At 40.8% G+C, this 21,351-nt stretch overlaps 1 protein-coding gene across 1 annotated transcript in view; it reads left to right on the top strand.

Moving 5' to 3' along the window:
• Positions 1 to 21,351, top strand: part of Rsh (Rap GTPase activating protein radish) — a 179,189-nt gene that overhangs the window by 86,707 nt on the left and 71,131 nt on the right. The window lies entirely within an intron of this gene.

Raw genomic sequence — 21,351 nt, 5'->3', positions numbered from 1 at the left:
CTCTTATTTTGCTGGATGCGTGGCATTCCCGGTAATTAGATCCGACGGAAAATTAGGTCTCTATTTTTGTGGGATCGGCCACGTGCACCGATACTGGTGAATTACAAATAATTAACCTCCGTTCCGTCGTTTAACCGTGACGCTGATGTCGTTACGCGCGTCACAGCGGCGTCGCGCACACCGGCTTTCCATGAATATCGAACTTTTGGGGTGGCGGCATGGCATAGTGTTCGCCGTTCCGCGGCCAGGCTCGTCGCTCGTCGGACAATAAACGGAGCACGTCCACATCGGCGCGCGAGGCGTGTTTACACACGTGATAACAGTGAATCGCGTTGCCAGATCCATTTACACGACTTACAAAATTTGAATTGCCGATCGGCCCGGTTAAGTGGACGGCGTCGCTGCGTTTCGTTCGGGTTAACCTTGACCTTAACAATTGGACAGTGCCAGCGAGCCGACCATGCTGCCCGAGATTCGGTGAGTCTGTGTGACAATGTGTGACGGAGGCGTTCGATCAATTTCTACTAATGTCCACACCTGCTGCATAAATACTTTTAAAAAGCCAGAGTTTTGCATGCTTTATGGACGTTGATTAACTTCTTGAAAAATTAGATACATTTGTTAGGCAAATTTGGTCCGCCACCACTTGTCTTGATCTCCCAAACATTTGTGGCGATAATAACGAACCTGTTGATTTATTTTAATTACGATTTTTGATTTAGATTTTTCTGCAGAAGTTGAAGTAAAAAATCCAGTGAGTTCTTTTATTAATTAAGCGATGGGTTTCTGTGTTTGTTAACGCTTTCTAAGTGTCATTGCGAACGTTTTCTGTGTTTGAGTGATCTAAGCGTATTATTAACCCTCCGTATTTTATTTCGGAATAAGAAAATCGCTACCTCCTCTACTATTTCTTCTTCATCCGAAATACGACGGAAGCCGGTCCCGAGTGATAGTCTTATATCGAAAGAAAACTGTAGTGAGATATCGGAGTGGGTCAGAAATGACTCCGGCACAGGCTTAGAATTCGCAGGAGTCCGATGGTTAAATCGAGTATAAATATTGGCCGTGCGCCATTTCGATGAACCCGTCAAAAACGACATTAATGTTCATTTGACATATCGGCCAATTAAATCGAAAGATTCTCTTCATTTTATACACGAGTACAATTTTAACGAAACGTTAACACGAGCCAAAACTGGAAATCATGAACGACCTTTTGCAGAAATCATTGAATTATTACGTGAAGTAGACACGCGCGGGAGAGGGCGTTGTTTAATCAATTCGGTATTAATTATACGCGATGATATATAAAAATGTGCATTATATTTGATGGATCGCATGGAAATCACGACATGGAAATCTCGATAAAATGCAGGATCAATTAGCGACGCGTGTTCGATGCCAATCTCGCGTTTATTCACTGAATCGTATTTTCTACAATATGAGAACAGAGGACGATTATTATCCTAAAGTTCACGTGAACAATAGGTTTAGCTGTACGTAAAAATTCCCGAAAAATTAATACGCTTGACCGTATAGTGATATTATTTTTTTTTCCCGTTCGTATTCTCGCGAAAGAATTTCATTTTCGCATAACAAAGGAATTTCTCGGATATGAGATAATCTGAAATACGTTTTATTTGTTCAGAGCTTTATTGCGATTTAAAATCAAACATTTGAAGTGTTTTTAATTAACGGCCTCCCCTGCCATGGTGTTTTCAGCTTCGCGATTGATGGGAAAACTAAGAAATATGAGATATTTTAAACGTTTATTTCACAGGTCATCGCGATTTTAATAACTCCGGATGATGCTTCGATTGATTTTGCTCCGAACGATATACGTCATTCCTCATTAAGCTAGTTAATCGAGGTCCAATTGTAGTTACATTCAATTATGTCCAGTTGTGTTGAACTACGATAATTGACAGGGATTGATCCCGAATATATACTGTAGCTGACCGTAATAGGTGCTTTTCGATCGATGGCATTGCGATTTCATCTCTGGATCGTTAGAACAATGTTCAACAAAATTCATTTTTAAAACGCCTCAAATAATCCAATCCACTTTCAATTAATAAATAGAAAATGTACTTATTTTATTTTTACTATATAAAGAATTGTGTTTCTGTAAGCGATACAAAAAAGAATAAAATATTATGCAAAAATATTTTATCGTCATATACAAGATAAAAAATACAATATCTAATAAATACCAATATAATAATTAGACTGCGGATTTTATGCATTTATGACAAAAATGGGTAAGCACAATTCAAATCAGTGGACATATTAAAAAGTTTTAAGGGCACCAGCGTATTCGTTTCAGCTTAATAAAATAATTAAAATAAAAAAGAATATTTATTATTGTAATATTAAATATTACAATGCCCATATTTTTTATTTTGTTCTAATAATTAGAAATACTTAAATCTAGTGTACGTGATATCTGATAAATTCCGAGCTTAGTATTTTCCCACGCGCAGATTGGACACAGTTTCTGTAGACAAAGAAAAATTAGTTTCTTCGCGAAACAATGCACACGCGATTGCGAATAATCAGCAAAAACAAGTACCTCGAAACGAACTCCAATAGAGTCGGTATTATAACGCGTCCAACGTCAGCTGAATTCGAAATTATTTTTCGAAACTGTTATGCTTCTTTCGTATTTCTTTTGTCGGGAACAATGTCAGCTAATTATTCGGAAATCATTCTGCAACGATTAGAGACGAAAAAATTCCCAGAAAAGAATTTTGCTAGACGATTTACTGTAACAAATTCATTAATTATTATATTAATTTATACTTCTTTCGTATCTCTTTTGTCGGGAACAATGGTTGCTAATTATTGAGAAATTATTCTGCAACGATTAGAGACGAAAAAATTCTCAGAAAAGAATTTTGCTAGACGATTTACTGTAATAAATTAATTAATTACTATATTAATTTATACTTCTTTCGTATCTCTTTTGTCGGGAACAATGGTTGCTAATTATTCAGAAATCATTCCGCAACGATTAGATAGGAAACAATTCGTAGAAAAGAATGTTGCTAGACGATTTACTGCAATAAATTAATTTTTATTATGCTATATTCGAGCAAATTAAATAGGATTCGAAGAGTGTAGATTAAGGGGTTAGCTGGTACGATAAATTAATTTTGTCTTTTCAGTTTCGGTTTCGTTGATTAAACTATGTTAGATTATGAGGAAGATTTTCGGGATTGTGACTCGTAATTAATGTTTTAAATGCACGAAGATCTAGCACGAGCGTGGCACGAGGATGAGCATTCAGAAAGTCGCGAACAGAGTCTGCAGAAGACGCGGGAGGCTTTATTCAGCGAAATGACATTCGCGCACGATAAATCAGTCTTTGTGGTGGGTGAATGGGGACGGTCGGCGGGAACAATGGGAAGCGTGTGTAGCACGAAACGTCGTAAACCGATCGAGAAAATGCGATGATTCCGACGGGAATGGGAACGGTACGGTCGAGATTGAATGCACCAGGGATTCGTAACGTTCCCGTTGATAGGATTATGCATATGTTGCACGGCCGTTGACACTCACGCCGCTGCACGTTCGGTAATGAACGCATAATCGGTTCAAATTGCATGCCAATTCGTTCGGTGCTCGCCGAAATTTTTTTTCGTTCCGATTTACACGGAATTGTTTGGCCGAAAGAACACATCAACACAATGGTCAATTTTATTTAACTGTAAAGCAGTGTTTATGAAAGTTGTTTAATGCGTGAAATTTGCCTGAAAAATAATACTAAAATTATGTAAAATCACTTAGAGTATTCCTACATAATAAACGGCACACATAATCAAGCACTATCGGACTTGCGCGTCAATCGATGCAGAATGCGCGAGACGGAATAATTAATCTAATTGAAACTATTATCCTGTTCTATCGCATGCATTAATACAAATTTGTGTTTCGTTAGTCTGTTTCATTGAATTATTACGATGCAGTTCAATAACGCAGACAGAAATCTGCAAGGCCTATATTTATTTAATACAGTGCATTATCGTCCTGTTACAGCAACAATAATTTACTTCCGTTCCATGTTCATCGCGAAACAGCACCGGATAGGAGAACAGTATACAATAAAACAAGTTATTAACAATATATTCCGCCGACAGTCCCTTTCCAATAACGCTTCATGACGTATTCAATCATCGAACAGTCGCTGGGAAATACTGATTGTAACGTTGATTACTGCAGACGTTTATGCAATTTCTGGCTTTCCGCAGAGAGAAAGAGAGAGAGAGAGAGAGAGAGAGAGAGAGAGAATTGAATCGCGTAACAATAAAGTGTGTACCTCGGTGTAATCATTTTCGCGAAACAGTCGAAACCTTCGTGCATTCCATCGGATTCTCTGTTTCGCTCATTCAATTAGTTGCACTTTAATAAATGCAAACACCGAGAACATACCTCTCCGACATTATTCCAGCGCCGTTCGTTGTGTTTACTTTCCGCTCGGAAGCATTGCAACATTTTTGTCCCGTGATCGGTGTGTTTTAATAAAACAATATTTCGTTCGCGTTGTAACGCACCGTCGACAAAAGGAATCGCGGATTTTACGGAGCGTTCCGTTCCGTTCCGTTCCGATCGTTCGTCCGGCTTTCCCGTGGACGATCCAGTGGCCACGTGTTGCACCCGCGTACAAAACGCGTGCACACACACACACTCACAGGAGATGCACCAACCCGCGACCGTGACGCTGGCACACACGCGACCCGGATGCAATTGCGTTTTACGAAACTCCGATTACGCGTCGATGTGCGAACGTAATCATCGCTTTCGAGAGCTCCGGAAAAAGCTGCGGCTCGTTACAGAAAGTGTACAGCCAAACCGGGAGAAGTAAATTTTCCTAATCCTCCGGTTTTTCGAAGCCATGATTAGTGATCGTCGATAGTGACCGTTTTCGTGAGAGTTCTCGCTCCGTTTTACTCTTTGTAACTTTCCCCCTTTGAGGAGGGTTCGTTTAACGCGTTCTTTCAGGAGACGGTTCATCAAAAAATTGCTTAACCCCTTGCACTGTTATTTATTTGGTGATTGTAATGATTAGGAATTTTGCATCATTCAGATTTTCGTATAAAGAAACAGATAGTTTATATTTATTGTACGTCTATATCTCAGCTGAAGGAGGCCACTTAAAGGAGATATTTTGGTGACCTCTTTTTAATGGCACGACAAACATTTACGGCAGAATTTGAACGGTATCGAAGGAGGAATAGCATAGAAGAAAAACTTCTTTTGTCCGGTTATTTTTTCATAATTTTTTTCTAGGTCATCGTTATTTTTCATCGCGATAACTTGTACTTTGCAGCAGTTTTCATTATTTTCGGAAATCTGGTCACTAGACTGTTATCAGCTGAGTTTTATTATCAGTTACAGCTGAGTTTTGGGTCAGCGATACTGGAAACGCGTAGACGACGATTGTGCGATGGGTATCGCAATAACGGGGTTTGCGAGAGGTACTAGATTATGTTATTGATCGCGACTCCTTTAAAATCGAGCTCCTCGTTCGCCTCTTTCGCAAGCTGGCCTCTTAACGCAATGCACGTGGTTGACCTAGTATCCCCTAAATGGTTTTGGGGTGAGTCTCCCCACCGAGATGTTTCCCCGGTGAATACCGCAATGCTTGCTCGGGACGAGAGAAAGGGAGAACGAGGGAGAGAGAAATAGAGAGAGAGAGAGAGAGGGAGAGAGAGAGGGACAGTCAAGAATCCTCCAGTGGATGTTACGACGGTCCTGCTTTTCCTACGGCACGTTTCCACGTGGAAAATCTCTGTACTTCCAGCCTAGCATTAGGTTTTTCGGGGAACGTTTCGTGCCTCGTAACAAAGGGGAAAGAATTGTAATCTAGTGGAATTTCTTCCTGGATCCTCCAGGAAATCTCTCTCTCTCTCTCTTTCTACCCAGGGTCCTTAAGGATCTCTCTCTCTCTCTCTCTCTCTCTCTCTCTCTCTCTCTCTCTCTCTCTGTACTAGAACATCGTGTTCGCGCGTGACTGGCTAAATCTACTTACTCCGAGCTCTGGGCTTATCCGTTTAGTACCGAGATCTCGCAGAATTTCGTCAAAAGATGGTTCGATAGACCGTAATACAGGTTCGTTTTATTCTAAACTTATTTTCACTTCATTCTTCTCCCGGAATTAAAATTAGCTGGCAGCTCCGTAGTCTGTTTATTAACAATAACGCGTTCAAACTGCTTTTCTCAAAACTGCCGTTCTTTTTACGGTGGCTCGGAGGAACTCGCGTCGGGCTTCAAATGCACGCAGGTTTTTACACGAAACTACGCACATGTTATGAAAGAACTTTTTTACATTTCAGTCTTCATCTCGCAGTGCTAAAAAAAAACGTGGGTGGTGGCGTAACATTTTCTTTTATGCACCAATATGTTGTTCTCCACTGCAATATTTTTTCAAGGAAATTCGTAAAACAGGCAGTCGTTAACATGTCCGAAAATGAGAAGCCTAATTCACTTATGCAATTTGTGATTCACATATTAATGTCGCGCGTGTTCATCTAAAATAAGGGAGCTTTGTAGCTAAGATCATTACAAAAAGATACTTCATAAAAATACCGACAATGTGTCTATCCGAATTTCTACCCCCTTTTTAAAATAATATATATTAAAGGAAATAAATTTGATAAACAATTCTTTTTGGATGCATTTTTACAATCCGAATAATTAATGTCTTCTCGTGTGTTCATCTAAAATAAGGGAGCTTTGTAGCTAAGATCATTACAAAAAGATACTTCATAAAAATACCGACAATGTGTCTATCCGAATTTCTACCCCCTTTTTAAAATAATATATATTAAAGGAAATAAATTTGATGAATAATTCTTGTTGGATGCGTCTATAAAATCCCAATAATCGCAAATTAAAAATATCAAAACGAGTCCATTGTGAAAGGAAAGAATCAGTTTCATCTGAATCTTGTTTCGCGACCACCCTTAGAAAAATCCCTTGGGGACAAGATCCCTTGGAAAAATAAAATACTAAAATAAAATATAGTACCCGGGTGCTTCCTAGAATTCGGAAGGTTACGCTTCTGCGACAACGTTCCATAAAAATAAAGTTCGAGAACTGAACGGCAACGGACGAACGGCGGTTTCGATCGGAGCACTCGAAGCGTAAAATTACAGCGGGAAAACATTTCGTTTCGGAAGTTCCATTGTGCGGCGCTGGGTAAAGAAGCCGTGCAATTAATGGGAGCACGAACGCCGGTAAATTCAGCGGCGTACGCCGCTAATGTACAGGCCGCATTATGTGCATATAGCGGGGGCGGCATGGCATTGTGTACCAATAACACAGCCCGTATTATTATGTGCGCTCCGGCGTTGATCGGCCGATCGGACACCAATCGAGATAATGGAGATAATACGTGCGGTCGCTGAGTCACTCACGCTTCATCGGATACGCGGCCGCCTCCGGTGGATCGCAAACCTCGATCCCTCGAACATCGGCGCGTCGACTCGGTGTTGCTCGCCGAGATTGAAGCACACCGGAGCCTACTCGCGGATGGACACAGACGTGCGCCAGTCATTTCCGAGAGTAACGCTAATCCTACCACCGACACGTCGCGCCGCGCCGTTTCCCGCTCGATACTACCGCGATCATATTAAATTGCGATCGACACCCGGTCCCTGGAGAAAATTGATCCGCAAGTACATCATACCGCGCGCGCGAACTCCCCCCTCCCTCTCCCTGCCCTCATCAATTTCATTTCGGAACTTTGATCTACTTCGTTCTAAGTGTCCTCGCGGCGTTCCGTGGCCGCGATGTTGCCAATATCGAACCACTTAACACATTCCCTGTCAAGGTCACAGATGCGCTACGACCACAATTTCCTATTTCACGTGATCAACATCAAATTAATATTGGGCGTGTTGTTGTTCAAACTTGTGGCTCGTTGCACAATGTTCGAGGAATTTCTAATTTTTTTTAGGGGGGAGGGGGGCAGTACCTTGTTCATATTTTGCAAAAGAATTTGTGATGACTGAACAGCGGAGATTTATGGAAAATGGTAATTTTCTACCTGAATTGCAACAAGCTGGAGTAGAATAAAAATTTATTCTCTTTCTTGATATATTTAACCCCTTGCACTACTATTTATTTTGTAATTAGAATGATTAGAAATTCTTCATCGTTCAGAATTTCATAGAACAAGAAGATAGTTTATATTTATTGTATGCCTATGTTTTCTCCAAAGGATATATATCAACTACAACAAAATAGAATTTTATTTCGGTTTAAAGGGAATTAATAGCATACATATTTATTAGACTCTGTTCAGAATCTTCATCACGAGTCTGACTCGATATTGTAGGGCATGGAGTTAATAGCTTGAAAATTTTTATATTCTTCTAATGTCTTCACTGATCAAATTATACCTACTCACTTTTCCCTTGAATGCGTAAAATCTGGTGTCCAGTTATGACAATGAAAATTGAACCTTCATTGAACCTTGTGATGTCCTGCTCGGTTGCCAGGTTGAAAACCGTGATTTCTGAAAATTTTATTCTGAAAAACTGTAAGACTTTATGCAAAAAAGGTTTTGTCACTTAAAAGGCCCTAGTATAGAGAGTACCTCGAATTTTTTTCACGTGAAAATTTTTATCGGTTACAAGGCTGTAGCTAATTTCCTGAGCTCCTTGACAATTCGCAAGTCCTCGTGGAAGTAGTAGAAACTGGTATTGAGCAGACATGTCTGTAACATTTATACATCTACTTTTAGGAAACGTTGTTGATGAATCCTTTTGACAAATGAAGTATAGGATTGATGACAGTGCACTCTCGTCAGAATTGAGAGGAGCATTCTTATAATAAAACCGGTAGTAATACAAACTAAGGTAACGATAAAACACGATGGTTCTCTTTGCTGCGCTAAGGGTTACAATGACGGCTTACGGAATAATCCCTTTCAGCAGTTACGGTGCACCCAGAGTCGTAACTCGGGATCCGTTTTATACTCTGTCTTCGAGACGAGTTCTTCGAGAGCGAAAAGTCGTTTAAAATATTTGTTTTTTCATTTTGAAATGCTGCGTGCTGCAAGTTAATCGCGTGATATTAAAGTAAAAAGAGAGAGAACAATGAACTAGAAAATTCGTGTATAATTGAAAAGTAGCACGAGAGCGAAGCTCAGTTTCGGGTAATTCGGTTTCACATTTCGCTGAACGTTGACGTAGAATCCAGTGGCCGGTGGCAAGGAACATTTTCGTTTGGTAAAACTGGCAAATAATTTCGAGCGGGTAAACTCGCCCTTTATTTCGAAGGGGAATTAATTAACGTGCACTCGGTCGATACGCAGTTGCCTCGGACCCTAGAAGCCCGGGTCGATCAGTCCAACCAGCGATTAAGTCAAACTGCAACAGGGGAGTCGTTAGTAAGTTGTTGCTAACATTAAGCAACTTGCTGGCTCTCGAACATTCCGCTGCATTAGCTCTCGTCTCGATTACCGGAGCGCCGTTGCAAACTGTCAACCGTAGTGACTCAATTAAGATAATTAATGCGAGTTACATCGGCACTTGAAATTATTCGTACGCTTACATTTCATACACCAAAATCTCATAAGACTATACAGAAACCGGAGACAGAAAATGTATTATTAATGAAGCAGCGCAAAACTTCACGGTTCGCCAAGGAGAATGCAGTTTCCATTGCATTGGTCTGACCAAGAACGGGTTATTCTACTCGTGGGACTAGGAAACGGTTCATACTACTTCGCATGGACAGTGATCGACTTGCACTACTTTTCCAGATACTGGGCTGTTTTACACGTCTGGTAAAGGCTAGTATGCTTGTCTGGCCAGTCTTATTATGTGCTATTTTCGTGTTCAGTAGACTGGATATTTTATGAATTTATAAAAAATAATGAGTAGACCCAAACGAGCAGACATATTAAAAGAATTTAAACATACTGTTAAATTGTTTCCTGCTTAGTGAAATGATTCGGAAAGGAAATAAATGTCTAATAAAATATGGAATAAAAATCCACACTAATTATTCTACGTTTCCGATCAGTGCTGATATTTTTCACTTGCCTGGCCAGTGGCGATATAGTCTACTTGCTTGATCAGTGGGATCTTATACTACTTAGATGGTCTATGCAGATTGTCTTCTACTTTTCTTATTAATGTTGGTTCCATTTACTTACCTGGACAATGCCCGATTAATGTCGATTTACTCTACTTATTTAATTATTTCTGTCCCATACTACTCTTTCGACAGGGGTGCAATTATCCTTCCTGTCTAGCCAGTGGTGCCCTATGTTATTTATCTGACTATTATGGATTTATTCCGTTTGGCCGGTTAATGCTGATCTACACTACTTCTCATATAATTCCAATACAACTGCAAAAACGAATTTAAACGCCACCATCAGTACAATCATCAAAAGCACTCATTTTTGGGGGGCTAATGACAATTACAGTACAGGACACGGATTAAAGTGGCCTATAACGGAATTTGGAAACACGGAACAAATTGTAGATGGTTCAGAGGGTGTCTGTGACCGTTATTAAACCTCAACAGCGTAATACAGGTATTAATCGGAAGCCGTGTTACACGAAGGGAACAGAATCGTCGTACAGATGGACCGCTTAAATCACAGGGATTCCGCCTTCGCAGTCCTTGTGATTAATGCTAGCCCTGCCATTTGATAGAAATTTAGTGTGGCTTAGCTACGTTCCGCTAAACTCGGCCACGAACGCTTAGCACGATCAAAGGAGACTATTACGATCAATTTCGACGGATCTACTCGAAATTGTCCGTAATATCGAAGTAGGAGCTTCAATTAATTTCTTCTCTCGGGTTGAGTGTTCGAACCCAGAGTGGACAGGTATATAGTCAACTTGGCAAAATGGCGGAACGTTTAGTTACTGTCGCAGAAACTTCTTTAATCAAGACTAGCTGTACATAGGTGGAGAGTTTAACTTGTATACACGAACTCAGTTCTGAACTGTGTGTAACAGCGTTGACAGAAAATTCGAATATTACTCGGTTATACAATTAATTACTGTTAACTCTGAACTACGCGAGCTAATAGCACCGGCGAGCCAAGGCACTGAACAGCGACTCGAAATTTATTAATCGCTTTAATAACTTTCCGTATGGAAAGCATGTTACGTCAAGTAGTACGAATCCGACATTACGCAGGCAAAGTAGTATAAAAGTACCACTGGTCAGACAAGAAGGAGCCTATTTTTCGGCGGACAAAGTAGAATAAATCAGTCCCGAGTGAGACGAGCGAAAACACGTTACTTATCGGACAATTAGTAATTTGTTGTCACAACATTTAAAAGAGTATTAACGTTTGATTTTGCTGTGAGTTAGGAAGTAACTATGAGGAGAATAAAGCACTATATTACGTGTCCTTTCATTTACGTTTCATTCAACCACAAAACCATGCATCTGCATAAACCAGGGTGCAGTTATTAGCATAGTTCGGAGGTCAGGATGACAATGGAGTTGCTATTGAAAATAGGACACCCCTCATTTGACTGTCCAACCACAAAATTAATTTCATTATTTCGGAATTAAGCCCAGTTCCTGCCTCGGGTATTAAAGGCTGGGCGACTTCAACGGAAACTTGATAATTTAAAAACTTTATTCGAGAACTTTGCCTAAGGAAATCGTTTAAAGCTTGTCGAGTCCACAGTTCTCGGAGAGAAAGAAACTTTTTTTCGCAAACAGTCTTAGTAAGGCTGCATAAATATTTCAAATATCCTGTCGGTGGAAGAGTGTATATAACATACTGTGACAGTTGACCAATAAAATTATTTAATTTACTGTTTATCCGATCGCTGCGCGAAGTATCGATTGTTGGGCCACGCTCGCCGGAGTTTCGACGATTCAATTCGAAACTTCTTAACTACCTGCAATTGACGATTGGCTACGTGCCAAATGACACTGGAGCATTACCGAGCAGTTAGAAACGTTCAACTTCTCCAGACTGCCATATTTCACTCGCCGCGACGCGGACTCTTCTCTCGAACCCCCCTCGGCTCTTTAATACACATAATCCCGAAACTCGGTATGACACACCAATTGCAATACTCAAATAACCAGTTTTTTCACAATTAAAGAAAAAAATTAACGTACGAAAAAGTGACATTTGCAGTATATTTAGTAATTTTTTTACAGTAAAATATCTATTCAATTGCAGTCTTTCAACTGTTGCGTCTCTTACACGTCTTATTGTTGGAGCGTCTATTGTAGCACACGCTGCGATAATTCGTTGCTTCGAATCTTCCGGAGTTGTTGGTGCAACTCGATACACAATATTTTTCAATGTTCCCCACAAGAAAAAATCTAGGGGTGTTAAATCTGAACTTCGTGGGGGCCAGCAAATTGTGCCACCGCGTCCTATCCATCGATTTGGGAATATTTCATTGAATGTACTTCTCACCCTTCGAGCGTAGTGTGCTAGACATCCATCGTGCTGATACCACATTGTCTGACGAACGCTTAATGTCACGTTTTCTAATAAATTTGGCAATGTATTTCTTAAGAACGTATCATATTTTTCACCAGTAAAAGTGCCGTCAATGAAATAAGGTCAAATTATTTGTTGCCCTATGATTCCACACCACACATTAATGGACCAGCCTCTTCGATGATCAGTTTCTCGTAGCCAGTGAGGATTTTGTACTGACCAATAATGCGTGTTATGTAAATTAACGCGTCCAGTGCTGGTAAAAGTAGCCCCATCGGTAAATAGTATTAAAGAGAAAAAAAGTGGATTGATTTGTAGCTGCTCTGGAGCCCATCCACAAAATCTGACACGATTTACATAATCCATGTCATGTAATTTCTGATGAAGGCTAATGTGGCACAAATGATATTTGTGACGAGTGAGAATTCGTGACGCACTACTTTTGCTGACTTCAGATTCATTGCATTACAACAACATTAATTTCATTATCTTCATCACTACATACAGGCCTTTCACGATTGATCTTACGAACAGCGAGACTTCCAGTTTCTTTTAATTTTTTACACAATCTTTCAAAAATCTTGTGCGAAGGGCATACGCGGTTTCGATATCTTTCACCGTACAAATTTCGAGCTACAATTGCGTTTCTCTTACTTTCTCCATAAATTCGAAGCATCTCTAATTGTTCTTCGAGTGAAAATTTGAGAAACTGACTGATACTGAGATACGTCGAAAGCCTACCAATGTTTACATTTGACACACTGTATTTCACAATGAAGCTCGATTGAAAATAGATTCTGCGCCGCGCGCGTCGCGAATTTGTTGAATCGATGCCGTTTCATCGAGCATTTGCAGATTCGTTAAATTTCGCGTTGCGCAAGGTCCTCCGATCTGCCGGCTCAGAATGCTTTCGAGTGCAGCTAAATAGCTGGTCGACAAAGCCTGATCGAATTTCAGTTGAATTTCGTAGCCCGTAATCCGGGAAAGTTCGCCATTATTCGTGCCACTACGTCTCATCTCGCGAAGCCTCGGTAATGCCTTGGATCCGCTTTGGTCTCGGCCGCACGCGTTACGCACGCGATGATGCACGGAACGAGAAACGGAATCAATGATAGGTCGCCATCAAACGATCTGTAATCAACCTGGCCTGCCTGGTCTGGCTACCGGCGATACTATTTCACTGGAGTCACCGTAAAAGTAGTAGTTTTCGAGCGATTGCGATGTGCGCAACAGATTTCGTGATTAAGGGTGGCCTAACAAATGTTACGTCGTTCGGCAGAATTAGGGAGTTCGAACTTCAAAGGGCTTCCCTCCGATACACATTTTTGACGCGGCAGCTCCGATTTTTCATTTTTCAGAGCACCAATAAATTCGCTTAAAACTGCCCGTAGGGGAACGTAATGTAATTCTACGTCGTGTAACGAATATGACGAATAATCTACTTAGTAAATTATTGTCGTAACTTTTACATTTTTCGAAATTCTCAGCTTCGTCGCATTCAATCGTGTCGGGTTGTTTTAATTCGTACATGTTTCCCTGTTGAAATTAGCTCCTCTATTTTTACAAAAAGAGAATGTCGTAGGAATTGTGATAGCCACAAAAAAAAAGATTAATTTTTCAAACCGAAACTTTCTTCGGGCATACTGCAAAGTACAATGCAACTGTAGTGTAATTCTCATAAATTTCCATTCCATTCAAGCGCGCGGACATTAAAAATTCTGGAATAGTGCTCGTTGAATACGGAAACAATTGTCCTTGCTCGAGAAATAAATGCGCCTTGCAATTTGCAAAGCAAGATGTCCGCGTGGGAACATCGGGTAAACTGGTCGGTTTAATCTTAGCCGTTTAATTTTTGAAGCGGGAGCTACGCGTTGACAAAGTTTACGCGGAGACTCTTCGCTGGCAATTTCTCCGGTAATTTTTCCAGGGGAACAAGAGCCAAGAGAAATTTTCGAACGGTGAAATATTTACGCGTCGGGAACGCCGGCGAAAACCGTAAAGAGAATTTCCTTTGGCCAGGAAATAATGGCCGGGGGAGCGGGGTAACGACGGGAGCTGGCAAGCAGCAGGGATCTTTCGTTTGAATAGCAATTTGGAAGTCAAATTCCGCTGGCCGGGTGAATGACGACGAAAACGGCCCTGTTAAATGATTACGTCCCGGGCCCCGGGGAAAGCGGGTTTCGTTTACCGGGAGAAATCGGTTTTAATCGATCCAGCTTTTCCCGGCGATTCAATAAAGCGGACTGTAATATTTTCCCTTCGGTATCCCGTGCGCCGGATACTGCCCGATTTATTAATCTCTTATTAGAGAGGCTAGTAATTAATTTCGAAAAGCGGAGGTACAGAGAGAAAGAGAGAGAGAGAGGGAGACAGGGTTTTATCGGATCGGAAACGAAACGTATTCGCTGATCGCAAAAGACGGCTGATCGACGTGATATTATTATTTGACGAGCCAACAAAAAATAGCTCCGATTTCGGTTTATATTGACGGATCGGATAGATCCGCTCCAATGTAGTTTATTTCGTTCTGGTGATAGAAACTGCTGAATAGTACTTGGCCTGAAATTTGTAAAATGTTTTTGGTAATCCTTTCAATTGAATTTTACCTGGTTCAACCCTTCATAGTGGTAAAATAAGTTCTGTGGAATCGAAATCCTCTCTTTCTAGATTGAATATTTAAATCACTATTTACGTTATACTCGTCTGATATTGACCGTCCTATTCTACTCATCGAACAATGACCATCACATCCCATTCTTCTTTTCTGTCGAATGCCTCCATATGCGACTTGTTTAGTCATTCACACAGGTGTACTCTGCTTGTCAGAAAGTGTTGGTTTACTTGTCTGGTACATGATGAATATAATCTACTTGTCCGATCATGATGGATGTATCCCACCTGTCTGGTTGTGATGGGTCTATTCTAGTCTTCGATAATGTAGCCTCCGATAAACTCTTCAACGCGTCTGTTCATGGCGAGCCTATTTCACTTGTTTGAACATAAGCCGGCCCTGTAACGTCTTTATTCTTGAAGCGTTCTAACGATAAAAACAATTTACATGTAATCGCAGTTCGATGAAATCGGTATAGACGCGGTATTAAAACAAATCTATGAGATATAATTATTTCCCGGGAGAGGCGTGAATTAAATAATTCTGAACTTATTTTATTTGATGGACCAGAAATACTATTCGATATGACAGCTCTATTCACCGAACGATTTGGTCGGGGAAAATCGAGTTCCGCGGATACAAATAACCGAAATTTAGTGTCCCCGTGGCGAAAACAGAAACGCAGACAAAGCTGTCGAGCCGGGGAAGCTCTCCACGGAAACGGACGGTTTCGACGGAAGAAAAAAGCGGACACGAAAGTACGAGAATTCAATTCCAGGGATGACTGACGAGGCAACTAACTTCGCTATATCAACGGGCGACGTTGGGGAATGTACATTTTTGTCGTAGGTCGCCGCTAAAACGTGCGATTTATCGACCGATATGTGGAATTTATCGATTCATTTTAAGTCGGCCCGCCGGTACTTCTCGCAGACACTTAAACGAGGGGACTGCGCGGAATTGCTGAATAAACTAGTCATGCTATTGCCGCTGTAACTCCCAGAAAAATAGTTTTCCTTCGCTTGCCCGGAATGTTTACTTTACATTTGGAATATAACATATGCACAATATAATTTCCTGAAATCAATTTTTAATATTTGTGAGCATTTAAGTAACACAGACACTAAAAAAAAATGGTGACGTGTCTGAGAGACATTAATATATTAAATGAAGTTACAAAATATCAGAAGTTAACTCTGTCGTTCATATGTGAATATTTAAGTCAATTTCGTAATTCCAATTAATTTCATAGCTACCACGTGGTTGCTAATGAGTAGACAGCGGATTTTATGCGTTTATGACAAAAATGAGTGGGTGTAATTTAAAACAGTAGAAAAATTAGAAAAATTTATATTTTCAAACTAATAAACATATTGAGAAAGAAAATAAATTCTTATATCACTCTAGTTCGTTGCAATTCGGGCAGAATAATTTAAAAATACTATTACAGTATTTTCAATCTATTAAACATATTAAAAAAGAAAATAAATTCTTATATCACTCCAGTTAGTTGCAACTCAGGCAGAAAAATACTATTTTGCATAAAACACAATTCTACGCAATGGGCAACGGAAAGATCGCCGCAGCCGTGAATAATTGAACAAGAATAACACAAGACAGGCAATTTCGCAAAAATCATGTAAACGTTCATTGATCTCTGCGAAAATTGAATGTGCCGCGTACGAGGTAGAGGAACGATCAAATGATTAAATGATTTGTTCCGCGAGTCTGACGGGCAAATCCGGAAAGGTTAAAGAGGAATTAACGGCAGGTCAATCGGCAAGGGGAAACACGAAAACTCCATCGGCCGCCGATCTCGAGTCGTAAATCCTCGGGAAGACAAATCGTTCGCGAAACTTGCGCTACCCGGGGAAAAAGTTTCGCGAGAAAAAAGAACGGGCGGTACGCGCGCGTGGAACGGTCACCGGGGAAAAAAAAAGAAAAAAACGAGGCCCCGATGCGCATCGATAAATCGAAACTCGATTTCGTTGCCGGCATTCGACGCCGTCCGAGGACTCGTCGAATACGGGTTGGCCAGCGGCAGTTTCGCGGAACGGTAACGCAGGAACGGTGGCGCGTTTTCGCCAACCGAGAACACAACTTGACAATAAATATGACGTTTCCGGGGACGGCGCGGAGGCAGACGAATGTAACCGAAAGGCTGAAGCGAGATTTGACGAGCAGGCAGTTCCTGTCTTTTCTGTCAGACGCGATTCCCACTGATTCGCGGTAAAAAATATTCTATCTTTTTTATTTTATTTTTCCGTCGAATACGACCGAACACTTGTTTCTTTTCCCAACCGAAATTCACGGAAATATTAGTGGGAACCGTAAGTAATCAATTATTTTGAAATCTAAAACAAACTTTGTAGAAAATTCAGGTTTTTGAAATTAATCAGGTTTTGATATTGACCGTTTTTGACATTTCGTTTAGAATTTCTTGTATACAACGTTACTGTATCGCCATGTAACTTATTGACTTGAATGTGCTGAAAATGCATAAATGTACATAAAACTTTTCTAAATAGAAAAAAATATTTTGTTTACTATCCAATTAGATAAAATCTCTTTCTATATTAAGATACATATTTTTTTTGAAGCGGTCATTTGACCGCTCATGGTAGGATTAGGTATACATGAAATGTCGGTAGGTTTAGTGTTAAAAAAAGTGGTTCGCGCGATATTGGAGAAGGTCGAAAAGGGAATTTAATGCTGTGGAAGCGTAGCGGCGCATTGAATAATCGATTTATTTTGAATAATCGAACGTTGCGATGTAGTGATCAAATATTTGTTGTGGAATATTGGCTTACCGCGGTAATGACTCGGTTGGACATAGATACTGTTCCCCTTGCAAGTCATGAAAATGGAATTGCTAATAGCTGAATCCTAATATTAGCGATCATATGTCTATTGACATTTCGAAAATAATCGGAATCATGAAATGTCCTTTAGTAAATTTTCACAGAATTTTGATCGCGAGATTAAGGAGTTAATTTTCTGGAAAATGAGTAGATAAGTGTTCGGTCGTAGATAACGATTTTCACAGTTTGCGGTAATAAAATAAAGAATAATGTAGCTGCCATGTATTATGGAACGACCTGTCTACACTCGATTTCGCCTGATATCGATTATCACTCGACGAGGGGCTCGAACCAAAAAGCACAACAAAGCGAACCATCCATATTGGAAGCTTCGTGTGCACGGTGAACCACTCGGGAACTTTTTGAAAGCGCGTCCCTTTGCGAACGTTAACGGAGAGCTCGAAAAGACTGGCCCGCTGAACAAGAAGCAAACTCCTCTGCGCGGCCTTCCAAAAATTCGGTTCTTGAAAGGAAACTTCGGGGAAGAAAGGAGAAAGGAACTTTCGCATGAGGAATTCGAGGCGGATTGGAATTGGTGGCGCAGAGAAGCCATGTGTGTTTTCTCGAAATTATTTACTGGATAGTTCTATGTTCCTGATCTTTATTTCCGAAACCAGTAATTAAAATTGTTCAGATATTGATTACACTCTTTTTCTTGTCTGAACAGTGACTTTCAACTCTACTGGTCTGAACATCGCCACTATAATCTACTTTTCTGACTATAACCAGTCCATCCTACAAGTATTAGGGCCGCATTGCGATCAGCCTATTCTACTTGTCTGGTTCGCGTCAGGCTATGCTACTTGGCCGATTAATATGGATCAATTCTACTTGTTTGATCACCAGCAGATTTTATGAATTTATGACAAAAATGAGTAGGCACAATTTGGAACAGTAAAAATATTGGAAGTTTCAAGAACATTCTATTATTTTGAACCTGTTAAACATATCAAGAAAGAAATTGAATTTCTATTCCACTCCAGATTGTTGCAATTCAGATAGAAAATTTTTATTTTGCATAAAGATCTGCTGTACACTGATCACGATGGATTTATTCTAGTTTTTGACAACATAGTCCTTCCTGATACCTTCAACACGTCTGTTCATGGCAAACCTAATCTACTTGTTCGATTAGAAGCTGGTTCTACAACGTCTGTTTGATCGCAATCGGTTCTATACTACTTGTCTGTTCTCAAACGACTTTCTGTCACCTATGTTGATAAAAATAGTATTCTTAAGGACAATGTGATATACGAATCACTGTTAACAAATTTTTCATGAATTCTATATCAAATAATTGTGCGAGACTAGAAAGTGATCGATAGGAACGTGACAAAAGGCAAATACGAGTAGACGAGAGTGACGCGAGAGGAAAAGCAAGGGGAATGGGAAACTGTGAAACAGCCATTCCATAAAACGTGACTCTCAAATGGAGTGTATCGAATAGTCAGGTTATCGAACGTACAAGGGTTACGACGTGTTCACGATATTCCGTAGAAAGTTTCCATTACCACATGCTCTCTTTTCCCCGGGACCCTGCCGCGCGCTCGGGCGGACGGGGTAGTTTCAGCAAGTGATCATAAAGAGCGAGCGAGACGGTGGGATGGAGTCGTCGAACAAGGGTCGTGAAAGCTTAGGCGACTATTAAACTGTATATCTCGGTTTATCACGTCATTACTTTCGGAGTACAATTTGTCGATGAAAAGAGCGCCGGAGAGCTTTCGAATCGGTCGATCGCGGTCCGAGCCGCTAAATGTTCGGAGTGGGATCGCACGAATTGACTTCTTCGAGGATCACGAGGCCGCCAGATATAAAATTCCATTGCGGGGCCGATTAATGTTGCAATCAACCGCTCGATAGTGAGAAACTCAAGTTAACGGAAGATCTACAAACCGCCAGGCAATTTTGTCCGTTTTTTTTGCGCAGACTTTATTTCAGAAAAATACGTAACTTATTGTAGGAAACTCGTGGGCTTATAAGTGGAGTACAACGCCATTGGCCAGACATTAAATGTGAAAAATAAAACCGTACAAAGCCGCGGAACAAAAATTCGATAAAGCGGACTAGTAGCACTGCTCTACCATAAATACGGCGGCGCTTTCCTAGATTACACGTTCAACAACGCGTTTGTGGTCGCACGATTAAGATTAAAATCACGTAAATAAGCCATCATAAACATTTACCGCATCGGGTCAATCTTGGGAAAGCTAATGGCTTTGTAATTCAGTTCCGTATTCACCTTCTTATTCTTTTTTGAAAATTAGAATATTTCTGCTAAGGCATCGAATGGCCTTGACATTAATATTCAGAGGAACCCGAGTATTAAATTTTAATACTCGAAATCAGTAGTATAGGATGACGACGACCCGACAATTTAAATGGTGCGAACGGATAGGGAGAACAGGAGGATTGGATTGCTCGAGTAAGATCCGCACCCAGTAGGACAATAGCAGAGAACAATAGTGCATTCTACAATCAGGTAGATCTGTGGACGAGTAAGTAGAATAGGGGACAGGTAGCCATTGTAGTCGGACAAGCGATACAAGTCTTCCGAAGTCAATCAGTTTGTATGCGATCTAGTGAAGCAAGGATGGAACATTTCCAGTGACAATTCAGTAGCAGAGACCACGTATAGTCGGACAAGAAGGCAGATAAATTTATTCCTTAAAAATGAAAAATTGGGGTAAAATCAAAAAAATGAAATGATTCTCGGCGTTCACAGGTAATGAAACGACACGAAGACCACACTACCTGCTCAGGATAATTTCTAGGAACATAAGATTTTCACAGGGCGAGAGTCGAGTCAAGAGAACTCGATTTAGTCTCAATTTCCGGGAGCTTGTCAAAGAAAGCGTAAACACAGGAAATACGACTGGAGACTGTTCAAACACTTCGCAAAGATCAAACGAAGACGCATCTCTGCTCAGCTTCTACAAATGTCAAGCCAATAATAAAACTCGTTCCGTCATCGCTCCGTCATATTTCTATTTACACGGGTAACCGGTGTCAAGATAAATAATTCGCCGTCCGTATTCCGCAAGCGTTCATCCAGCGCGGGTGGTCGTTGTCCCCGATTCCTCTTTCGTCCGCGACCATAAATTTTTTCGCAGCAGCGAAGATCGCGCGGACACACGTTTCCCTGGCGTTCGTTCTCCTGGGAGCGTCCCGAAGATCCCTTTCGTTTTCTACCGCCTTGTTTTCGTCGGACCCTTTATTCCTGGCTTCACGGTTCCCCGTGGATCCCTCGGCATGCACGAGCAACGTTGTCCCCGCGATGGTTGCTATGGGGATACCCTCTGGCCTATCCACGACTCGCCTCGAAGCAACAGCGCGTGTGATTTCCTCCTCGCCGCGTATTCCTCGAGCGTGCAGCACGGCATTCTTCATCTTCTCGCTTCTCGCCGCTTCACGCTCGACTCTGCCCGCTTTCG

The sequence above is a fragment of the Halictus rubicundus genome, chromosome 2 (assembly GCF_050948215.1).
Source record: "Halictus rubicundus isolate RS-2024b chromosome 2, iyHalRubi1_principal, whole genome shotgun sequence".
NCBI lineage: Eukaryota > Metazoa > Arthropoda > Insecta > Hymenoptera > Halictidae > Halictus > Halictus rubicundus.
Note: the sequence above shows the minus strand (reverse complement) of the source record. Positions and strands in the feature narration are given on the sequence as shown.